The 24,372-nt window shown below is 47.2% G+C and overlaps 1 protein-coding gene across 5 annotated transcripts in view; it reads right to left on the bottom strand.

Annotated features, from left to right (window-relative positions):
* Window positions 1-24,372, bottom strand: part of PRDM16 (PR/SET domain 16) — a 315,191-nt gene that overhangs the window by 271,896 nt on the left and 18,923 nt on the right. The window contains exon 1 of one of the 5 annotated variants that reach the window (XM_038160109.1): window positions 9,262-10,152. The exons of the other annotated variants lie outside the window; for them this stretch is intronic. The gene's annotated coding sequence lies outside the window, so the exon portion shown is untranslated. Of the gene's footprint in view, window positions 1-9,261; window positions 10,153-24,372 lie in introns of those variants that run through there. 5 annotated transcript variants of the gene reach the window in all.

Raw genomic sequence — 24,372 nt, 5'->3', positions numbered from 1 at the left:
GTGACACAAATGTGTGTCCCCTGTCCCCGCAGTGCTGGGACTCTGCCAACACCCGGAGGAAGTGTTTAGGGTGGCAGCAGTGGTGGCATTGTCTGTGGGCTCCTGGAGACTTCGCACCTCTCACAACATCCCTGCTCTCCCAGCTCCCACCCAGCTCGGCCCCTCAGGGCAGCTGAGCCAAAATTCACAGAATTCACAGAATCACACAATGACCAGGCTGGAAGAGACCTTCAAGACCATCGAGTCCAACCCAGCCCCAACCCCTCAGCTCAACCCTGGCACCCAGTGCCACATCCAGGCTTTGTCAAACACACCCAGGGATGGTGACTCCAGCACCTCCCCAGGCAGCCATTCCAGAACTTTATCACTGTGACAAACTTCTTCCTAATATCCAACCTGTATTTCCCTTGGTGGAACTTGAGGCTGTGTCCTCTGGTTCTCTCAGTGCTGCCTGGAGAAAGAGCCCAGCCCCACCTGAGCACAGGCACCTTTCAGGAGTTGTAGAGAGTGACAAGGTCGCCCCTGAGTCTCCTTTTCTCCAGGCTGAGCACCCCCAGCTCCCTCAGTTGTTCCTCACAGGGTTTGTGTTCCAAGCCCTTCACCAACCTAGTTGCCCTCCTCTGGACATGCTCAAACATCTCAATGTCCTTCCTAAATGTCACCCCCCACCCCCAAACCACCTGGGTGGGGAACAAATGATCCAACAGATCCGACACGGCAGCAGAGCTTTCAAGGAACCACGAGCAATAAGGAGAGACTTCCCCTGCCAGGCACAAAGCTTCCACTTCAATATGTTGCCTTTTAGACCTCCCAGACTTACAGAGAGATGAAATACTAGATAGAACACAATCCTTTGACAAAGAAAAAGCTCCAAACCTAGCTCAGATCATGGTAAGGTCAGTGAGTGATCTTTGGGAGGAAGCCTGGGTAGACACAGGCAGATGAACAGCAAAAACAGGCTCCAAAAGTAGAGTGGAATTCTTCACCTGCACCACAGGAAGGATCCGAAGAAGGGAAAAGTATTCCAGAGACATTTCCCTCCGACAGATCAGTTGTGTAGGTGGGACCTTGAGGAAGCTGGGTCTGGCAGCACGTGTATATTAAGATTTCATTTGTTCCCAGCCCTGGCATCACCCAAAGGCTGGTTCCACCCCTGGGGACCCCAAAGAGTGTCACTGCCACTCCCTGAGACTCCCTGGGCTGTGCCAGCACTGAGGGATGCTCAGAGCCTCTCCTCGCTTCTCCTGCAGCCATGGGAGGAAGCGCACAGGGGGCTCCATCCCTGGGGACCCCAAAGAGTGTCACTGCCACTCCCTGGGCTGTGCCAGCACCGAGGGATGCTCAGAGCCGCTCCTTGCTTCTCCCGCGGCAATGGGAGGAAGCGCACAGGGGGCTCCATCCTTGGGGACCCCAAAGAGTGTCACTGCCACTCCCTGAGACTCCCTGGGCTGTGCCAGCACTGAGGGATGCTCAGAGCCTCTCCTCGCTTCTCCTGCAGCCATGGGAGGAAGCGCACAGGGGGCTCCACCCCTGGGGACCCCAAAGAGTGTCACTGCCACTCCCTGGGCTGTGCCAGCACCGAGGGATGCTCAGTTGCTCCTCGCTTCTCCCGCAGCGATGGGAGGAAGCGCACAGGGGGCTCCATCCTTGGGGACCCCAAATAATGTCACTGCCACTCCCTGGGCTGTGCCAGCACCGAGGGACGTTCAGAGCTGCTCCTCGCTTCTCTGTGGCCATGGGAGGAAGCGCACAGGGGGCTCCATCCTTGGGGACCCCAAAGAGTGCCACTGCCACCCTGAGACTCCCTGGGCTGTGCCAGCACCGAGGGATGCTCAGAGCCGCTCCTCGCTTCTCCCGCGGCGATGGGAGGAAGCGCACAGGGGGCTCCATCCGCCCCCTCCTTCTGCAAGAACAACAATTAGCATCCCTCCTCTCTTCCCCCGGCCCAAAGCTCTCCTGCTCGTCCCCCCTGCCGCCCGCCCCTTCCAGATTTGCTCCTGTTTTTCGTCTATTTGTGAAGGTGCCCAAGACAGGAGCTCACTTAATACGTTCCCTTACGCTTGTGGCGCAACAGCCTATTCAGGACAGATAAGCCCCTTTAGAAATGAAGGGGAATTTAATTCAGTGCTTGAGTGACAGCAGGAAGATTTATCCCCTCAGTAGACAATACGGCTTTTGGGGCTTTAATCTTGCCCAGACAATGGGCTGTTTCTCGGCCCTCATCTTGTGCTTTTCCCACGATGTTCGGTGATTAAGCGGGGCTCCATTGGATGGAAGCCACTATCTCTCATTTAAGAGTGTTTGCGCCTCTGTCAAGGACCAGGCAAGGGAGGGAGGGAGGTGGGAAGAAGAGAAAGGAAGGGGAGGGGGAGAAAAGTTGAACTCATCTGGCAGAAACGCCGGGAGGCTGCTGGCGGATGCCAGCGCTATCTGCAGTGGGCAGGGCAGGGTGGCATTGTCACCTCCGGAGGACAGCTGGGCAGGGCACTAAAATCTCGTTTATTGCAGAAGCTCCTCAGTTATTTCGCTGTGGTTGTCATTCAGAACGGCCCTGCTCACCCACACATCCTTAGGTATGTGCTGCCTAAATTAATTCCCGAAAATTGATGAATAAAAGCAGCTCAGAGCCTAAACTGTCTAATAAAGAAATGGCTGATCAACTGTCTAATTAAGAAATGACACCTAAATTATTTTTATTTTTGACTTAATGACTATTTTTATTTTTGACTTAATACCGATTTTTATTCTTGACTTAACAACTTAATAACTCCTGGCCTGCAATGCAGACATTTTTATCCAAAAAAGCCTTTTTTTGGGGTAAAAAGCTGGTGTCGTGTGCTTGCCCAGTGAAGATACCTGAGGTGCCATGGCAGAGGACAACGAGAGCTCAAACACCTGCAAAGGGCAGCAGGTGCCCCAACACCTTCCCAGAGGCTTTTAGTGCCACACCTGCACTGCACAAAGTGCCGTGGCGTTGCTGTGCCTTATTGGGGAAGATAATTTCTTCTTAAAATCTAAAATCTATCTCAAATGATGCCATCCTTCCCTGGGAGGGTGGGGAGGCCCTGGGATGGAGTTCCCAGAGGAGCTGGGGCTGCCCCTGGATCCCTGGAAGTGTCCAAGGCCAGGCTGGACAGGGCTTGGAGCAGCCTGGGGCAGTGGAAATTGTCCCTGTCCGTGGCAGGGGTGGAACGAAATGAGCTTTAAGGTCCCTCCCCACCCAAACCACGCCAGGATTTGGAGGTCATCAGGAAGTTCAGCACCAGGGAGTTTCTCATCCCTAAGGAAAGGCAACCATTACCTTCACTCTCATCTACAAATCAGTCTTTGTGGCCAAAAAAAACCCAAAAAAAGTGGTTTATGTTCCTTGTTCCTGTAAGAAAACACTGTGGACACCAATGCTGCAATTTTGGTAATGAGTGGAAACACAGATTTAGCCTCACAGTAACGCCCCACTCTTCTGAGGGGATGTTTTCTGTCAGTTCAGTCCTAATGGGCCCTTCCAAGCCAGGAGATTCCATGATTTTATACTGTATTAATATTTATTGTATTTATATAATAAATATATTACAAATTATATTTATATAATAAATATCCTCTATAGTATATGTATATAATTATATTATATTGCCTTATTTATATTTTATATTTCTATTTTCTATTTTCTATTTTCTATTTTCTATTTTCTATTTTATATTTTATATTTTATATTTTATATTTTTTCTATTTTTATATTTTATATTTTATATATTTATTTTATAGTTTCTATTTCTATTTCTATTATTTTATATGTTTATTTTTATATTATTGTATATTATTTATATACTAATACATATTTATATTATTTTCTATTATTTTATATGATTTCCTTTCTATCTAGGCATTGCAATGTCAGGATCCTAATTTGGGGTCCACCCTCAACCACTAAACACGGCAGCAAGAGGAACAGAACCACTGCACCCAAATGGCTGTAAAATGGAAAAAAAACCCTTAAATAACCAGTTCAGTTCTGAAATCTCTAAATTTCCAAATTTTCGCCTTTCTGTTATCAACAGCAAAAAAATTAAGAAGTTGGCAAGGATTTTTGAGGCAGGAATTGAACAGTGTGAGAGGTGTGAGAGCACCACAAGTGACTGCAGAGGGCACACGAATTACCCACGAAGGCACTTTTCATAATTAAATCTGCCCACGTTTAATTGGCAGTTAAATGTGGGGGGGTTTTTTTCCCTGAAATTTAAGAAAATCTACACAGAAAACAACCGGAGCCTTTAAGCCTCAACGCACATCAGTAGGAGGAGGTGGAAGGGAATAGCTGAAGATTTCCTCCACATCATATTTGGAATTTTCAGCTCCTTCAAGGACAAGTTCAAGTCCCTGAGGAGTCACTTCAGTTCTTCAGAGCCTTTAATGAGATCAGCTGGGTGAATGGGGGTTTCTGAGTGGCCTTTAAATGGAAATGCCTTGAAAAGGAATGAAAAGAAAAGGTTTTATGGAGCATTTTAAGGTTTTCTGTTGGGCTTTTTAGTTGGTTGGGGTTTTGGTGAGGTTTTTTTTGTTTGGTTGGGGTTTTTTTGCTGTTGGGTTTTTGGGGTTTTTTTTGCTGTTGTTTTGTTGGGGTTTCTTGGGGTTTTTTTTGGTTTTTGGGTTTTTTTGTGGGGGGTGAGTGGCGGGCAGTTGCTTGGGGTTTATTTCATTATTTGTTGTAATTTGGCCCCAAGTTCAGGAACAGATTGGGAACTTCCAGCCCAGCCCTGCTCACCTGCCAGCATTTCTGCCAGCAAGCCTGCAGGAACCTTCAGGGCAGGAACCCCCGTTTGGGGAAGAAAAAAAACCCTGCGGACCAAAAGAATTTGAACAGCAGACCCTGCTCATCCCTGTCTGCACTCTCTGCCCTCTTGATTCTGTCCTTGACTCTTCTGAACCCATCTCAGCCTCCTCTGAGGCTCCTGGGAACCTTTTCAACACCTCCCCCCTGAGCCGAAGCAGGGGTTGACACTCCCAGCACCTCTGGCCTGGTGGATCCTTGGCTTCTTTTTTGCTCAGGTTGGGATTAAATGTGTGAGATGGTATTTCTTGTTTGGACTCAGATGTTTATTAGTTATTATTTATAAAAGGGAATAGTTTTATTAATATTATAGTTTTATAATATAAGTATTATATTTTATATTTACATTTATAATGTATTAATATTTTATTATATTTATATTTATATTTATATTTATATTTATATTTATATTTATATTTATATTTATATTTATATTTATATTTATATTCTATTTATTCTCTATTTCTATTTCTATTTCTATTATTTATATTTAAAATAAAATAAATTCATATTTTAAAAATATATTTATATTTTATATTTTATATATTTTATAATATGGCTATTCTATTAGTTTTATTTATATTATAGTCTCACAAACTCTGAGTTCTCCAGCACTTCGTTCCAAAAAAACTAAAAATGGAGCTGTATTTTTCTCTCTATAAGGTCGTTTAAGGATAAAATGTTGAATTAAGAAATCACACCTAAATTATTTTTACTTTTGACTTAATAACTAATTAATTGTGGCCCTCAATGGGGACTTTTTTATCCAAATACACAATACCACTTAAACCCATGAAGAAGTAGGTGAAGAAGGAGGAGAAGAAGGTGAAGAAGAAGAAGGTGAAGAAGAAGGAGAAGGTGAAGAAGAAGGAGCAGCCTCCACCCTAAAACCTCCATTTTGCTCCATATATATTCCTATATTCTAAACCCTTAAACTCTGAGTTTCCCACCCTGTGATATCACACATTTCTATTCAAACTCCACACCCACAATCCCAGCTCCATCATTCCATTTTGGAAGCTTCTCCACAGCCTCAGTGTTCTCTTGGGGGTCAGTGCCTGGCAGCACAGAAAGTCTGGAATTCTCAGTGACCAGGACTCCAACAGGGCTTTGCTTTGCTTTGCTGCCCCTCTGCTTACAGGATCATTTCCCTGCTTTCCCCACACCTCGATGGAACTCAGACCAGTGCTCCCAGTACCCAGCTGGAGCTTCCCAGAGCTGGGCAAGGGTGACCCCTTCTCTTCCCTTCCCTTCCCTTCCCTTCCCTTCCCTTCCCTTCCCTTCCCTTCCCTTCCCTTCCCTTCCCTTCCCTTCCCTTCCCTTCCCTTCCCTTCCCTTCCCTTCCCTTCCCTTCCCTTCCCCTCCCAGACCCCTGCAAAGGAATAACTCCAGGGGCATCCTGAAATATTTGCTCCATCTTTCCATCCCAGCTGCCTCCAGCAGCTTTTTTCCTGTTCTGTTTGAGCTGGTGAGAGCAGGGAGGATGGAGGGAAGAACAGCAGAGCAACAAAAATGAGATTAAAATAAAAAGCCATCTAGGGAGCCTGCAGGAAAACAAATGTCACCACCCAATTCCCACGCTGGCCCAAAACCTGTGAGCCCAGAGCTGCCCCATTTCACCTGGGGACACCAAACTGTGCCTTGTAACTTTTACAGCACCTTTGTCTGGCCCAGCATTCACAGGAAATGAAGACAGGAGAAGGAAAATTATTCAGTGCAGTCCTCCTGAAAAGTGGGAGGGACTGGTGGGAGCAGCAGGGCAGGACAGCTCTGAGTTCTAGAAGTGCCCCATAAAAATCAAATTTATTCAGTCAAATTTATTTCATAACCCCTCTGACCATGCTAGTGGCCACAGCCAGGCCAGCACCTGTAAGGGACACAGGACCTGAAGGGAAAATCCAGCTTGAACTGGGATTTGGGGCTTGGATTGCTGACCAAGGGGAGCACTGCAGGTTAACACAGGCTGCTCCACCCAGCTGAGGTTTCCTTAACTCATCTGGGGTGACTTTGTGCTGTAGGGATTCCCAGAGACCTCCAGTGGGCACTGGAAAGGATCTGATTTATTAATAAGAGGGGTTTTTTCCCCCCAAAGGACCAACAAATCCTTTCATTGCTGGTGAATTTTTCATTGCAGAGCAAAGAGAAGCTGTGGCCACACCAGGGGCATCCTGCAGGGTGGTGCCAGAGGCAGAAATCCAACCTTGCTGAACCCCAACCCTCCTTTCCTAAACCCAAACCTTGGACTTCTGCCTTCCCAAATCTCAGCCCTGCCTCCCCAGGCCAGCCTAGCTAAGCGCAGCTCGGCACAAACCGCACCCAGCCGCCCCGAGCAGGAACAAAAACGTGTTCAATAACCCCAAAACCAACCTCAGCACTCCCTCCGCGATGGGGCGAGTTTAAAACCCAGCTGGTTGGGCTGTTTGCTCCCTGCTGAGGAGTCGAGCAGCACAAAGCACTTGGAGAAGGAGCCCAAACCCCCTCTGCCCTTGAGCAGTCTTTGCCCAGAGCCAGGAGTGACACAGCAGTGATTAGACACCGAGGCTCAGCTTGTTTCTCTAATGGGTTTTTGTTGCAAGCACCCAGAATTTCCCCAGCCCCAGGTCAGGCTGACATAAAAGTACAAGGATCCGGGAGGCTCCTCTGCTTTCAAACTGCTGCATTTTGGCAGCAGCGCTCGCTCTTCGTGGAATTACCCCTTTTCCTCTAATAATCCACTTAAAAAATACAGAGGGAACTTGTCTGCCTGAGCTGCAACCCCTGCAAGAGCACAGCAGTGGCAGGGCTTCTATTTATAGTCCTTGCAGGTGTGTGTTTGCTCCCAAATTCCTGCAGAGCCTCCAGAAATTGTGTTTATTTCCCACCAGCAGCTGCTGGACAATCCAGGTGAGCTTGGTGAGGGTTAGATGTCAGGAATCCCTCCTTCCCCAGAGGTTTTTCCCCCCAGATAAATCCCTCCAGGCTCTGCTGCTGCTCCAGATGTAAAACTTGAGGGGCACAGAATCCCTTTGTTGGGCGAAATGCCCCGAGACTTTTGTCCTGGCCCAGCACATGAGGCACAACTGTCAGGCCAGGGGATCAAAGTCTCCCCTTTATCACCATGCACTTGGCAGAAATGTAAACTTCCCCATCTAGGGCCCAGAAATGTGTTTGAACTCACTCAGGGAGAGCCCAAAGGTGTCTCAAGGAGTGAAAACTGCCTGAGCCTTGCTGGGTGAGAAAGGCAGCCCAGGCATAAAGTGCTGGGGAAGGGGAATTTTTCTTCCAGCCGGTGATTTTTAAGTTTTATGGGAAGAATTGTGTTAAGATTGGTGTGTTTGGTATCTTTTGGTGACAGCAGAGAGGCAAAAATGAAAGTATCAAAGGATATTTTTTCATAGAAACATTATTGGTTTGAGGATGAAATGATTTTTTACAGGAAAAAAAAAATCAAGTGGTGTGCAATTCCAAGGGAAAAGTTTGTGCACATAAAATCCACCTCCCATCCCATCCCAGCTGCAATGAGGGAGGGAAGAGCAGAAAAACCAGGCAAGAGAGAAAGAAATGAAGAAAAAAAGAAAAGAAAAAAGAAAATGAAGAAGAAGGGAAGCAAATGATGAAAGAAGAAATTGAAGAAAAGAAGAATGAAGAAAAACCTTATCAGGAGGAACAATTAACAGCAAGACAGAGAGCCAGCAGTGCTGAACGTTCCCAAGATCACCAAGAGCTAACCAGGTTCTGGAGAGTAAAACTCACACAGCTCTGCAATTCCTGCAGCACTTCAGGAGGAGGATTATTCCAAAAGTTTGACTTTAAAATTTCCCTTATACCATAAAAAAAAATTTAAAAAACGCGTTCTGGAGAAAGAAAATGCCAATTGTTAGAAACTATGAAATATTTGGAATATTCCATTTTTCCCCTGATTTCTGCAGCCATCCTGGGTGTGACACTGCAGGACAGACGCGCTGGGGGAGCTGCAAGTGTTGAGTTTATCCCTGGGACAGGGGTGAGCAAAGCTCTTCAGCCCAACCAGCCCAGCCCAGTGCAGAGCATCCCATCCCAAACCCGAGTGGTGTCCCAGGAGGCTCTGCCACAGCCTAAGGACAAAGCGAGGGGTTGCCAGTGGCCGTAAAAGCTCGGAGCCAACAGCAACACTTTAGGTGTGTGCTTGGATTTCATACCTGCAGAGAAGTGGGTTTTGTTTGGCAGCAGAAAGAGCCTTTAATATCCTCCTGCTGCGGGGCTGGGGCAGGCACACTCAGACACAACCACCAGCACCACTCCCAGCTGGAAAGGAGAGGAAACTCCGAGGAATCCTGAAGAGCTGGCTGACAGCATCCCAGGGATGGAACTGGGGGGAATTTAGGATGAATTCAAGCAGGCTCGTGCAAAACCAGCTCGTTTTTCTCTGAATAAAGGGACTTGGCAAAGCAAAGTCATCAATAAATAGAAGCACCTACCCGAAATCTGCAGCAGCCAGCCTGATCCAGTCCTCCCCACGTGGGATGGGAGTCTTGTGGGGATGGCTCTGCTGAGGAGCCTGAGCTGCTCCTCAGAGCTCAGACCCACAGCCCTCAGCTAAAGCAAATACCCCAGGCTTTCCCTGTCCTGAGGGACTGGTGAAATGGCTTTACCTGAGCAGCTTCAAAGAGGAATTTGAGATGTGGGTTTTGTCTGTGAAAAAAAAAAAAAAGGCAAAACAGCAGCCAGAGACAGAAAGGGGAAGGAAAGAGGGGAAGAAGCAAGAAGGAAGTGCCAGTTCTTTGACACCTTTGTGATGGAGTTTGATTTGTAAAGCAGAACAGAGCCCCTTCCCTTTCCCTGGCCTGCCCTCTCTAATCTGATTTTAGGAGAACTCTCTGAAATGAATCATCCCTGCCTGCCCCAGAAGTTCTGCCTCAGAGGGGTTCTGCAGGTCACCTCTGCCCTGCCCTCTCCGTGCACCCACAGGCTGCAGCAGGACCCCAAACCTTGGCCAAACCTGCCCAAAGTGCCACCACCTTGGCTGGAAAATAGCAATAATTTTGGAAGAGCATGAATTAGGCCTGTCGTTCTTTTTTTTTTTTCCCTTATCCTTGAACTACATCACACAAACTCACTGTCTTTTTGGAGGACTTGACCCTGCACTCCTAATCAGGGGGCAAAATTCGCCATGACTTCATCTTTGAGCCTCTGTGTCACTTTAGGACATGAAACAGAAAGATGTGGACACTGGATTTTTCTAAGGCAAAAAAGAGGGGTTTAAATTTCTGCCTTTAACATTTGTAGATTTCTAAAAGTGACAGTGGATTGGAGGGTGACAGTGCCACCTCTCCAATGACACTGGGCAAACCAACAGTTTATCAAATTTCTTATCTAACAGTTTATTCAAATTTGCATTCTTTTATAAAAGAATGCAAAACAATAAGTTATTTACATAAAGTGTGTGAGAAAGTTAAATAAAATATTTAAAAATTAAGAAATATTAAAAGTAAAAATACTAAAAAGTTTAGAAAAACTTAAAAAAATCAAGACAACAACTCTGCATTTTCATTTAGAGAACAGCTAAGCTTTCTTCCTTCCCATCACATATTCCTGGACATCCAGGGCAGCTGCCCCTCAGCAATGATTCCAGAGCAGGCCAGGATCCAGGGCTGGGGATGGAAATGCCTCAGTTTGGCTTTCCCTGCTCCTTGCAGTTTGCCAGCATACTTATCTGCTGTGCTGAGCCTGGTTTCCCTCCCTGATCCCCCCAAAACACTCAGGGATTTGTTTTTACGAGGTGCTGAGCAGGCCCAGCTCCTGTTCCCTGTGCTGGGGCTGGAGGAGCAGGAGTGAGGGAGGCTCTGCTCAGCACCCCAGAGAGCAGAGCCCAGGGAAGGACATCCCTGAGGAATGCTCAGGGAAAGCCCTGGCTCTGTGCCTTTGGGCTGCCACCTCCTCTGTGCCATGGCAGAGGGAAGGGACAAGCTCTGGACAGAGGTTTGGAAGGGACAAGCTCTGGACAGAGGTTTCTGGTGGAGCTCTCCCCAGCTCTGTGTGAGCAGGAGTTCCCTGTCTGAGCCCCTCGTGGCCACAGGATTTCGTTCTGGGCCTGAAGACACTCTCCAGTGGCAATTCCAGCAGTTGTGCTCAGCAGAACCTCCCCTGCCTGCTCTGGCAGCACAGAATCCACCTGATTCCTGTGTTTCCCTGTGCTTGGAATCCCAAATCTCTCCTTTTGCCTTGGATTCTGTGCTCTCCAGGACACTGCAGAGCAGGAGTCGCTCAGTGCCCAGCACCCCCAGCCCGTGCTGTGCATCGCTGGCACCTTCCAAGGCCCCAGAATCCAAGGGCAATGCTTTTGTGGGCACCTCAGGAAGAAGAAATCCTCTCAAAGCAGGGCCAGGCTCTTTTTGATGCCTGGAAGTTTGTGAGACCCAGCTGCAGCTGAGAGAGCAGCCGTGCCTCAGGGCACACAGCCTGGGCAGGAGGGAGGGATGAGGAGAAGACCCCGGGGGTGCACAGGGGGTTCAGAACAGGACCAGGAACAGATCCCAGCTGTCCCAAATCCCAGCCCTCCTTGGGAGATGAGAGAGGCTTCATTTCCTTGCTTAGTACCTCTTGAGTGTGAGGGATTTCACGGGGGCACAGCGGTGGCACTGCCCCTTGCCAGGTGCCAGCCTGAGGTGATGGAAGCAGGAGGAATTTCCATGCCCAGAGATCCAGGAAAGGATCCCACAGCTGAGCCTGAGAAATCCCTGCAGCATTCCATGGATGGAGGGAGGGGTAACAATTCCACTGCAAGGGTTTGGAACAAGATGATCTCTAAGGTCCCTTCCTACCCAAACCAGATCCTGAAACCCAATTTTCCCCAACACTGCCCTGAGCTGATGAACTGAACAAAAATTAAACAAATTAAGTAAACCACTCATATTATATTTGAACAGTGACCTGAGTTGAAATAATTAAACATTTAAAAATTAAATAAGCCCATTATATTTAACCTTTTTATTGAGCTATCACTGAATAAAGGCTGCAGGCTGATCTCCAGTGCCATGAAATGTTCTCTGTGCTGACATTTGATCATTTCTCCTCACTTTTATCTTGCTCAGCTCCCTGAGCAGGTCCTGCAGGGAGGGAGGAGTGAGACTAAGTGAGCAGGGCACGGACACTGAGGAGTTCTCAGAGCCACAGACCTGTGTGTGACCACAGCCAAGTTCCTTCTCTCTCCACCACTGTTCCTTTTTTTCACCTCTTTCTCCTTAGGTTAAGCTCATGACAAGATTTGTGACCTCCTGGTGTGACAGATCTCACCCATCTAAGGTCTTTTTCAAAGCAGAGCTCATTTCCCTGAGCATCTCCACGGCACCTGCCTGTTGGGGCAGTGATTTCAGCTGGCACAACCCCTAAAATGCACATTTTAAATTCATCTATCCCCTTAAAATTATTATTTCCCTTTCATTTCTGTGTCATCCCTAGAAAAGCAACACAGTAAACTGATTTAAAACGTCGATTACAAAACCAAACCAGAAGTGTGCAGCAACCCCAGGAAGAAAATATTCTTCTGTCCAAAATTTAAATTTTTAAAGAATAGGTGTTTGCCCTGCTAAGGCTGCAACTTTTCCCTCTGAACTTTGTAAAACTTCATCCCCAAATGGATTGACTTCTACATTATCTGACATTTCCTCATTAGCTTCTTTGCTTTCCCCCTTTTCCCTGCAAGAAGGCCCTTGAGTCTAACGATGTCAGAAGGCTCTGAAATTTGACAGATCTTACATTTCCAGCTCATTTTCTAATGAGTTTGTACATCAGGACTGATTAGTGTAATAAAGAATTCATGAAGCAAATAAATGTAACATGAAGACACCTTGAAGAGAGGAAAGAAAGAGCAAGTCAAACATGTTGAGGAAAGGTCTGGCCTTTTTAACCTTCATTTAATCGTTCTGACAAAGACACTTCATCAAAGAGCCTTGGCAGGTATTTGGACTTTGTGCACAGCAAAACCAGCCTTTGAACTTCTGCTCTGCATTACCCAGGGGAACCCATCATTAGCCTCATTTAGGCACGAGGAGTCTTTGCTTCTTTTCTGCCAGGGTCGGGATGAAATGTGTGAGATGGGATTTCTTGTTCGGACTCAGATATTTATTAGTTCTCATCTCTGTTACAGTCTCACAAACCCTGAGTTCCACAGCACTTCACTCTAACAGGCTAAAAATGGAGCTGTATCTCTCTCTCTACAAGGCCTTTTAAGGGTAAACTGTCCAATTAGGAAATGACACCTAAATTATCTTTACTTTTAACCCAATAACCAAACACCCATGGCCTGCAATGCCGAGTTTTTTATCCAATTCCACAAAACCACCCAAAACCCATGGAAGAGGAGGGGAAGAAGAAGAAAGAGAAGAAGAAAATGAAGAAGGTGAAGAAGAAGAAGGTGAAGAAGAAGGAAAAGAAGAAGAAGGAGAAGAAGGAGAAGAAGAAAGTAAAGAAGAAGGAGAGAAGGAGAAGAAGCTGAAGAAGAAGGAGCAGCCTCCAACCCAAAACCTCCATTTTGCTCCATATATATTCCTGTATTCTAAACCCTTAAACTCTGAGTTTCCCACCCTGTGATGTCACACACTTCTGTTCAAACTCCACCCCCACAATCCCAGCTCCATCATTCCATTTTGGAAGCTTCTCCATGGCCTCAGGTCACTGCAGTGTTCTCTTGGGGGTCAGTGCCTGGCAGCACAGAAAGTCTGGAATTCTCAGCACCCAGGGTTCCAACAAGTTCTTATCAAGGCAGGGCTTTGCTGAGCATCCCTGAGCAGCGGAGGGCTAGAGGCAGCCCCGGGCAGGGCTGGCCCCGACCCCTCCTCACCCTCCGGGATCGAATTTCCCAGCCAGAGCCGCGGGCACCTTCTCTGTGTTTGGAAACCACGGGAAATCTTCCTCCCGTTTTCCTGTGGCAGCCCCCCACTCCTAAACCCTCGGCTGATTGGGGTGGTCTCGCTGGGGGAGAGCTCCAAGCAGAGGTTTTTTTCCCCCATTTCCCCACGTTAAAATGAATTTTACAGAAATTTCCCCCCATTTCCCCCACGTTAAAATGAATTTTACAGAAATTTCCCCCCATTTCCCCCACGTTAAAATGAATTTTACAGAAATTTCCCCCCATTTCCCCCACGTTAAAATGAATTTTACAGAAATTTCCCCCCATTTCCCCCACGTTAAAATGAATTTTACAGAAATTTCCCCCCATTTCCCCCACGTTGAAATGAATTTCACGGAAAGGAGCACAGCGTGGTCATTCCGGGGATCCCATTCCTGGGTTCACTCCCGTTTTATTTGCCCTGTGTTCACTCTGTCACCTTTCCCTCAGCTTCCCACAGAGCTTCACCCCAAGGCCCGGAGCTAAATCAGTTTTGTGCTCCTTCTACAGACACATTTTTTCAGGGGACAACTGGCAAAGCACAACCCCCCAGATGTCCAGATCCTGTGGGAAGGAAATGCCAGCATGTTGTATTTTTATTCATTTTCATCTGCAGCATTAAAAATAGGCTTTGTTTAAAATAGGAGCGGACTTAATATCTTCGCTGAGGAAACCATACATTTGAGATGTTTACGTGGAAAACGTGCCAGAGGGCTTCTGACCAGCTTTAACTTGGGATCCTTCCCACTCTGGACATGACTTTTGGCATCAGGGGCCTCAGGCCGAGCGGGAATTGCACATTTTCTGACGATACAAAGCACAACAATAACGAATAATAAGGAAGAATAATTCTGTTACACACATCCAGCTGAATGAACACGACGAGAATTTCAGTGTTCAGCTCTGTTTCACCACTGGGCAGGGAACAGAGCGGGATTTCCCTCAGGAATGCCTCAGTGTGCTCTGCCCAGTTGTAATCCTGTTCTCCCCATGTCTTTCCCCAAATGGGACATTGTCAGGGCTCCTCAGGAAGCTGCAAGAAGATTCTTTTGAATAGGGACAGTATGGAAAATAGTTCAAAAGAGTCCTTGTCCCACACAGGCCAGATCTGCATGGGAAGTTACTTTTTTGTTCTTCAGAAGAAAGCAAAAACCCACAAGGAGGAAAAAAAAAAAAAAAAAAAAAAAAGGGGAAAAAGAAAGGAACCAAAGAAACCTCAAAGAGTTCAAAGAGTGTTTCAGCAGCAGCTCGGGCCTCGAGAGCAAGGCCCCCTTTGTCATCTCTGGGTAAGTGACTTCTCCCCTCAGTTGGGTGTGCAGGGAGCATCTGATGGGGGCTACAGCCAGACCCTTGTCCCTGAGCCACCCTGAGGGTCCCAGACTCACTCTGAGGGTCCCTCAGCCACTCTGAGGGTCCCTGAGCCTCTCTGAGGGTCCCAGAGTCACTCTGAGGGTCTCTGAGCCTCTCTGAGGGTCCCTGAGCTGCTCTGAGTGACTCTGACCCATATTGAGGGTCCCTGAGCTGCACTGGGTGTCCCTCAGCCACTCTGAGGATCTCTGACCCACACTGAGGGTCTCTGAGCTACACTGGAGGTCCCTGAGCTCCTTTGAGGGTCCCTGAGCCACCCTGAGGGTGCCTGAGCCACTCTGAGGGTCCCTGAGTCACCCTGATGGTCTGCTGCCCTTGGCACCTTCCTGCCCCCTGAGCTGTGGGTGCAGCAGGACTGATGCCCAGAGCGCCTTTAGACCAAGCATCCTCTGCCTCTGCCATGACGAAACTCTTCTATTCAAGTGTTCAAGGGGAAAAGTTTCACTGAACATAAAAAAAAATCAATCTAAATCGCCTCGTCCTCTGAATTATAAAATTCTATCATTTCTGAGGTTTGTTCGGGTAGTGTTCTAAACTGATCTCTGCCTTTATCTCACAAAAACTGCAGCATGGAAACTCTCCCCCCTCTGCTCCACTTCTTATTTTCTGTGCCCTTTTGACCCCTTTTGTCCCAGCTACCTTTTTCCCCTTATTCTCCTTTTGCATCTGAGCACCCTCTGCATCCTCTTTATTCTTATCTCCCATCGCTGCAGCTCTTCTCCCTCGCGGTCCTGCAAACCCCAAACCCCCTCCTTTGCCTGCGTCCCCCTCTTCACCGAACATCCCGGCAGAAAATCCCTTTTTCCCTCACGATGCAGAAGGATTCCCAGGCGCAGAAAACCTGGTGGAAACCTTCTGGAAGGGCAAACACCTCCTGCAGATCCAGAGGGATGCACAGCAGAGTGTGCTGGCATCGTTCTGCACTTTAATCACCTTTTTTTCCCCCCATTTTTAGGGAATTTGCCCAAGCAGCTTCGCTGTGGCACAAGGTCACAACTGAGATTTTTTTTTTTTTTTGAAAGCGGAAAATTCAACAAAAAAAAATGAGAAGATGGTCAGAAACCCAAAGTGGGAACGGGATACTGGGAGAGAAGCTGAGTCCAGACATTTTGGCACGAGAAATCGTTTGTAACGGAGATGATAAAAACAAGATACAATATAATTAGCACAGCCTTGGCAAAGCTCCAGAGCGCTGAGCTAAATAAATGATTCTGTATTTGTTTTAAAGCATCCAGAGCTATTTATACTGTCAGCCCAGTGCCTGGGGGATCACTCCTTCCTGGAGTCACTCAGTCACTCTCCTCACCACACTGGTGCAATATTGGCCCTCAGTTTCTCAAACAGCCTTGAATGCTGCTCCTTCCCTGCTCCTGCACCTCTCACTTGTGCAAAATCCCAGGAATCCTCCCCAAAAATGCCCAGGTGGGCTGGCATCTCCTGTGCCAGCTCCCGTCCCACAGATTTAGGGGGACAGAGGCTTCCAGCGAGGGCTTTGCTGGGAAAAAGAAACTTCCCAGTTCTCTTTGTGACCCAAATTGGCCAGGGAAAAACACTGAAGCTTTTTCCATCTTTCCCCCTCCCCACCTTTCCAGGAGCCAAGTGGAAAAGGGAAACTCCACAACGTTCATTGAAACAAAAGTTTCCATAAGTTTTCCTGAAGAGTGTCCAACTCCTCACCCGCCTCAAAGACAGAGCAACTTCTTTTCAAGAAGTTTTTCATTTTTAACCTTCAAAGCTGCTCAGTTTTGGGGGAAAAATAACAACTTTTAGGGCTGATTCCAAGCACCCCCTTGATCTCCATCACCAGCTCCTCAAAGACAGAAAAGCTTCTTCTCAGAACCTGATTTTTTAACTTTCCAAACTGCTCAGTTTTGGGGAAAAAGGCTTCCAGGGCTGATTCCAAGCACCCCCTGGATCTCCATGACCCACCCTCACCTGCTTCAAAGACAGAATAACTTCTTTTCAAAACCTGTTTTTTTTAACTTTCCAAACTGCTCGGTTTAGGGGGGGAAAAAATCCCAACTTTTAGGGCTGATTCTAAGCATCCCCTGGATGTCCATCGCCCACCCTCAGCTGCCTCAAAGACAGAAAAACTTCTTTTCAAGACTTTATTTTTTAACCTTGAAAACTGCTCAATTTGGGGGGAAAAGCTTCCAGGGCTGATTCCAAGCCCCCCTGGATCTCCATCACCAGCTCCTCACCCACCTCAAAGACAGAAAAACTTCTTTCCAAATCCTGATTTTTTTAACTTTCCGAACTGCTCAGTTTTGGGGGAAATAATCCCAACTTTTAGGGCTGATTCCAAGCCCCACCCTGGATGTCCATCACCCACCAAGGTTGTTTGTGCCCCTCTCTGGGCCCTGGCAGCTCCTGCAGGTCCCCGGTGTGTGACACCGAGCCAGGAAAGCTTCCAGGTAATTGCAGCAGCTCGCCACTTCTGTTCACAAACTTCTTGATTCAGAGTGACCACACGAAACAGCTTCACCACAGCAGCAGAAACTCTCCTTATCACCCAGCAGAGGGGCTGGGGACACCTTTTTTTCCCATGGAGGGGAGAGCTGGTGTGAAAGTGTCACTTCTGCGAGGCAGAACTGGCACCCAAAAGTTGTCACCCACAGATTGAAGCCTCATCATCCTCATCATCCTCACTGTGACCTCAATGTGCTCATGGATCCCATTTTGATCCCAGCAGGACCAAGGCTGCCAGGTGGGTTTAAATCCAGGGTTTGGAAGAGTCGTGGGTGAAACAAAGCCAGGAGTTTTCAGAAAATTTGCTGCAATGTGGTGGAAAATAGAAATACTTGCGCTGCTTTAATTAGCTCTGATTTCAGCAGGGGCAAAAGGACATTTGTACCTTCTAAAATGTAAAATATTTATGCAAACTGATTCCAATTGGAGCTTGAAATCCAAGGTGACTGTGCCAGTGGCCTCAGCAGGGGCAAGAGGGACTGTGCTGAGGTTCTCCAGGGTGAGCTCCTGCTCAGCAACACTTCCCCAAATGAATTTTCCTGTTTGGTGCCCACAGAGCTGTCAGGAGGCTCCAACCTCAGAGCTCCGATTCTCAGCCATGAACTTGGAGTCTCTGCAGAATTCTCTGAGCAGGGAAATGTTGTAGTTTTGAGCAACAAGCTCCTGGCAGGCGCAGCGAGGTGAGCTTTCCCTTGCTGCTGTTTATGGCACATGGGAGCTGCTCTTCCAACCCCTTTTCCCTCAATTCCTACTTTTTTTTCTCTTTTTTCAATAAAGGTTGTTGCACCTTTACCCCATTGTCTCCAGTTTTGCTGTAGGTAAGTGCTCCAAGGTGGCATTTCTGTCACCTTTCCACTTTCTCCTCATTAAACTAAGCAGATTAAGCTTCTGGGGTCACAAGAAAACTGTTTATTTTGAGGTTTATAGCTGCATTTTTTCATTAGAAATTATTCATGAACCTACCCAAACACATTTTATGTCTTTCTTCTTTTAAAATCCCATTTCACAACGAAATCCAAGGGAGAATCACAAACCAGAATGTACTCTAATCCTTTTTTTTTTTTTTTTTAAACCTTATAATGAAATTAAATTTGGAGATCCTACAGTAGGGCCTTCCCCACTGCTCCCAGCTGAAAGAGGGAAGGAATTAACTGACTTTAAAATGAAACAGGTTTCTCCTCTGTCTGACTGAAAGTTACAGGATGTTGGTAGTGAACCAATTAAAACACATCTTAAAACGATAAATACAAACCAAATGTACATTATCAGCATGTTCAGCCTTTTGTTTCTTGGTTCTATTTTGTATCAGCTTATTGCAATCAGATGTGTCGGGAAGGAGGGGGGAAAATCAAATCATTTTAGGAAATAATAAATAAAGAATTCAGCGGAGGAAACAAAGGAGGGCTGCGTTTGTTCAAACATAAAATAAACCACGTTTCAGAGAGAAGGCTAACGGAGAAGCCACAACATTCACGGATCAGTGGAGCTCACAAATACCTAGAAAATGTCAAAAAATATTCAAAATCTGTCTCAGTTAAGACAGGGATGAGGCTGTGCAGGATCAGGATGTTCCCATTTTCCTTCTTCCCCAAATATTGATTTCCTCAGACACCTCTTGTCCCTCTCTGCAGTTTTGTCACCTGAAATACCTCGTGACCCACACAGTGTCCCTGTTCAAGGGAATTCTTGCTCAGGATTCAGCTTCTACTGCATCAGCAATCCTGGAGCCACCTGGAAAATCCATCCAAGGCCGTCCAGTCCAACCTGTGCCCAATGCCCACCTTGTCCCCAGCTCAGGGCACTGAGTGCCACCTCCAGTCCTTCCTGGGGGACTCCAAACCTGCCTGTCCAATTCCCTTTCCATGAAGAAATTCTTCCTGAATGTATTCTTTCGTTTCTTTTCACTCGCAAACAGTTACAGATTAGTTCTGGGTGAAAATTGCCATTTCTCTCAAGCAGCAGAGTTTTCTGCAGTTGCAGTGAGTGGAATTAAGTCTCTATATAATCTAAATAGAGAGAGTATAAATATATATAAAAATACACTCACTACAGGCGTTCCCTCTTTTCACAGTGAACTTTAAAAGTGAAAATATTTCACTTTTTACAAGCCCTAGAAAAACCGATTTTTTTTCCCCCTCACATTCCCCCCCCCCCAGCTTTTGCTTTCCCAAGACAGGATTTTTTCCTCTACTGATCTGTTCCCAACCCCACACATCGAGTGGATTCTTCTTAATGAAAGACTGCAGCCAGTTTGCACAATTTTGCCATTCTTCGGGGCTGCAGGTAAGTAGCTGTGCTTAGGGGAAGGAAGTATTGAAAATCTCCTTTGCTATTCCTCATTTCACGCCTTATAACGTGATACTTACAAATACTTTGGTAGCAGATTAGGCTCCAGAGAAATGAAAACATTTCAGGGAGAGCACAAAGCCTGCAAGTGTCCAAATGAGGGAGCAGAAATTCGGGTTTAAGCTGCAGGAGGGGGTTTATGGGATGTAGTGCCATGTGCCATACAATACAAGATAAACATCTGTTGTTATTTCAGCAAACCTAAATCAGATGTTCAGCTTTTTCTTCAGGGGGAGAGTGGCACAAAGAGAGATTTTATGATTTTATTATTTTTTTTCCCCCCCTCTCTCTCTTTACCAAGGTGGCTGTTCCTGTGCCAGGAAGAGCAGGAGAAGATTCTGGAGGGGACTTAAGCACCCTCAAAGTAATCCAGTGGCGATAAGGGGACCTTTTGTAACCTCCATTGTGCCAGAGACCTTCAACCTTGGATCTCTGCCCAGGAAGATATTTATTAATAAGGCCAATAGTGCCAGGGAGGAGCTGTTCCACTCACACACTGAGAACAAATGCAAAACTGGGTGAATCAAAGTTCTCCGGCTGAGAACGTTGGGGTTGTTCACCCTGGAGGAGAGGAGGTTGCGTGGAGACCTCACAGCACCTTCCAGGGCCTGAAGGGGCCACAGGGAAGCCAGAAAGGGGCTCTGGAGAGCCAGGACAAGGAGGAATGGATTCAAGCTGAAAGAGGGGACGTTTAGGTGGATATTAGGAAAAAAATTGTTGCCTGTGAGGGTGGGGAGAAGCTTGAATGGATTCAAGCTGAAAGAGGGGAGGTTTAGGTGGATATTGGGAAGGAATTCTTCCCTGTGAGGGTGCCCAGAGAAGCTGTGGCTGATCCTGCATCCCTGGAAGTGTCCAAGGCCAGGTTGGACAGGGCTGGGAGCAGCCTGGGACAGGGGAAGGTGTCCCTGAGATGAGCTTTAAGGTCCCTCCCAGCCCAAACCAGCCTGTGATTCCATGATTCCATTAATCCAATGGAAAGATCTTCACAATTCCTGATAGACTTTGGATTAAACCTTCCAAAGATGCCAAGAGCTGCTCTGGGACCCTGAGTGGATGAAGGGAAACACTTGGAACCCCGTGGTCACCTCAGGGCATCACAAATTTGCTGCTCAAGGAGCAGCTTCTGCTTTGCTCCCAACTCCAGCCTGCTCCCACCCTGATTCTCCCTGAGGCACCATCCTTCCAGTTTCCAGGAGAAAGCTCCTAAACTGCAGCACCAGGCTGTGCCCCGTGCAGGGGACCTGCTCCGGCAGAGGTTTCAGAGTTGAATTCCAGAGAATTCAGTGCTGGGAATTGCCTGAGGCATTCCAGGCATGTGCTCCATCCAGAGGGGAACACCCCAGATGAGAGGCACCTCCTGCAGCCCTGGAGGGAACAGTCCTGCTGTCCCAGGGCCACCTGAAGGGCTCCAGGAGCCTAAGGGAGGTCCCACACTAAATTCAAAAATTCAAAACCCTCTTTTGCTGATTTGCCCCAGTGGTTCCCTGTCAGCACCACCCTTGGATGAAACAACACCAAATAACCCAGGTTTAAACGTGACATTCCACATTTTAAACTGCACAGGATCGGTCTGAACTGCTTGACAGCTCATTCCCTTCCCTCATTACACAGCGCAGTTAATTTTCCAGGCTGGCTCAGGTTTGGAGTGGTTAAAAGGGCCCAGAAACCCCAGCAGCAGCAGCAGCATCTGGAGCTCAGCTCCAGCCTTGGGCTAAAGCTGCCAGGGCTGGTGCTGGCCACAGAGGGGCTGGGGGGTTGGGAGGTGGGGTTCCAGGAGCTCTCCCCACACAGCAATTCCTGGCAAATAAAGCACTGACCTAACACAGAACTCGGAATTTCGTGCCCCACTCCAGATGTGTTTCTGTTCAGCTTTTAATTCGGAAATTTTGGGGCACACAGCAGTTTAACAATGCACTTTTAATGCCCTAACCTGCATCGATATGTATACACACCTTTTGTTTCTTTTTTATTTACCTTAGCAGCACACCCAGACCCGCTGCAGGTTTTTACATTATATTTTAATTAGTGTTTTTATAGATGAAAGACAAAGACACCACTCAGCACAAGCACACACATCTACTGTGCTGCATTTCCCAAGGCACACACTTTAATACCCAGAACACCAAGGCTCTCTCCATCAAAATTTATATTCCCTCGCTGGGTGCTGGGTCCATCTGGTAGCTGGGTTTGGGAGCTGTGTGAGGAGGGAACAATGTTTGTTGTTCTTGTCGAAGTAGTTAATGTTTTATAAACTCATGAAACTGCACAGAATTAGGATCACTGGGAAAGGAACCCAAGGCAAGCAGATGTGCCCCTCAATTAATTCAGTTTAGGTGGAGTGGGGTTTTTTTTTGTTGTTGTTTTCTTTCTTTTTAATAGTCTGGTGTTCAACAGGGAAAATGGGAGAGAAGAGAGCAGGACTTTCCCCACACTGAGCAGGGAGTCCTGCCCTCCTCAGCATTCTGTGTTGTTCACCTGTGGATTTTCGGGATGGAAACCTTTCCATCACCAGAGGGACCGTTCCTGACTCTGAGTGAGGATGACCAAGGTGCCACATCCCAAACCCTGGTGCTGAAGGTGTTCAGAACCAGTTTGGGGGTGCAGCGCCTGGAAAAGCTGCTGGAGACAGGGGCGGGGTTCAACATGGAAACAACCAAATCAAAACCCCCACATCCACCCAAAATACCCCATTAATGCCTCACTGCCCAGCACCCCTTTACCTCCTCATCCTCCCCCAGCTCTGACAGCATCACCCCACACCCCGTTTGGGCTGGGAAAGCTGGGAGGAGGAGGGAGAAGGAGGGAGAAGGAAGGAGGAAGAAGGAAGGAGAAGGAGGGAGAAGGAAGAAGAAGGATGGAGAAGGAAGAAAAAGGAGGGAGAAGGAAGGAGAAGTGTGGAGAAGGAAGAAAAAGGAGAGAAAAGGAAGGAGAAGGAGGGAGAAGGAAGAAGAAGGATGGAGAAGGAAGAAAAAGGAGGGAGAAGGAGGAAGAAGGAGGGAGAAGGAAGGAGAAGGAGGGAGAAGGAGGGAGAAGGAGGGAGAAGGAAGGAGAAGGAGGGAGAAGGAAGGAGGAAGAAGGAAGGAGAAGGAGGGAGAAGGAAGAAGAAGGATGGAAAAGGAAGAAAAAGGATGGAGAAGGAAGAAAAAGGAGAGAAAAGGAAGGAAAAGGAAGGAGAAGGAGGGAGAAGGAAGAAGAAGGATGGAGAAGGAAGAAAAAGGAGGGAGAAGGAGGAAGAAGGAGGGAGAAGGAAGGAGAAGGAGGGAGAAGGAAGGAGGGAGAAGGAAGGAGAAGGAAGAAGAAGGAATGAGAATGAAGGAGAAGGAAGCACAGACACTTCTCAAAGGCAAACTGTGGTTGGTGTTTCCTCCAGGCTCCGAGTCTCCATCCTTTAATCCCGTGCAACATTTATGGAACATTCCTTCCCTCCTGCTCTGGAGCAAGTGCAAATAGGAGTTTGGCAAAGAGGAGCTGCCCACAAGGAAGGAGCTGCTCGGAGCAGTTGCACCAGAATTTGAGCTAAACCATAACATCACACGTCTGAATAATGCCGTGAAAAATATATAAAACCTGTTATGGCATTAAAAGTTTAAACCCCATAAATCTTCAGCCTGCTATTTACTGGGCTGAGAAGGTGACAGAAACAACATTCTGAAGTGGAATAGGAGAAGAAAAGAAAATGGAGTGTGGTGAGCAAGGGAAGCCCCCGGGACATGGCCAAAAACACTGGAACAGGCAGGGCTGGGGCTGGCAGAGTGACCCTGAGCTCTGTGCACACACACCCCCCAGCAAACTGCTTCATCAATGCTCTGGAAAAAAGGATTTACCAAAATAGATAGGAATTTAGAAGGGAAAAAAAAGTCAGGGCAGGATTAGCAGGGAAGGAAACGTGGAACAAGTAAAATTCACTTCTCGGAAGGTGCCATTGAGAGCCCTCATTCATTTTGTCCTCCTGATGCTCCCACTGGCTGGGGGGGATGATTCTACAGACAACAGGGATTCAACTTGCCAGCTACAAGGTTTGCTCCAGCATTTGCCAAATTTCAGTACAAACTGGAAGTTCAAGTTGAAAGAAACCCCCACGTTCTGTCAGCTTTCAAGCTGGAGCTTTGCTGTAGCATCAGTCTGGTCTGAGCTGCTTCCCACAGACACAATCCCCGAGTCGGGGCTCTCAGCTCTGTGTTACAGTGCAAAAAATAGAATTTTTCAGTAGTTACTGTGAGAAAGATTTAAACAACCCACTGCAAATTCTGCAACCTGTCAGCCCAAACCGTGGGGAAGTTATCTGGGGGTTCCAGCTGGAGCCTATCCCTCATTCAAACCAACTTTCTTTCACTTCTAATTGAGAACAAATTCCATTTTCATCTGTGACTGAACTTTTTGAGCCCTTGTAGCTTCAAGTCAGCTCATTAACATTACTTAGACATCGGTTTTATAGTTGAATTATACCATGTTTATACTGTGGAATTCCATTACTTAATTGCTTCACTACTGGAAATTTCAGTGGGGTTCTCATTTTTCG

This window comes from Motacilla alba, chromosome 21, assembly GCF_015832195.1.
Source record: "Motacilla alba alba isolate MOTALB_02 chromosome 21, Motacilla_alba_V1.0_pri, whole genome shotgun sequence".
In the NCBI taxonomy this organism is placed as follows: domain Eukaryota; kingdom Metazoa; phylum Chordata; class Aves; order Passeriformes; family Motacillidae; genus Motacilla; species Motacilla alba.
The sequence above is the reverse complement of the archived record's forward strand: the minus strand, read 5'-3'. Positions and strand labels throughout refer to the sequence as shown.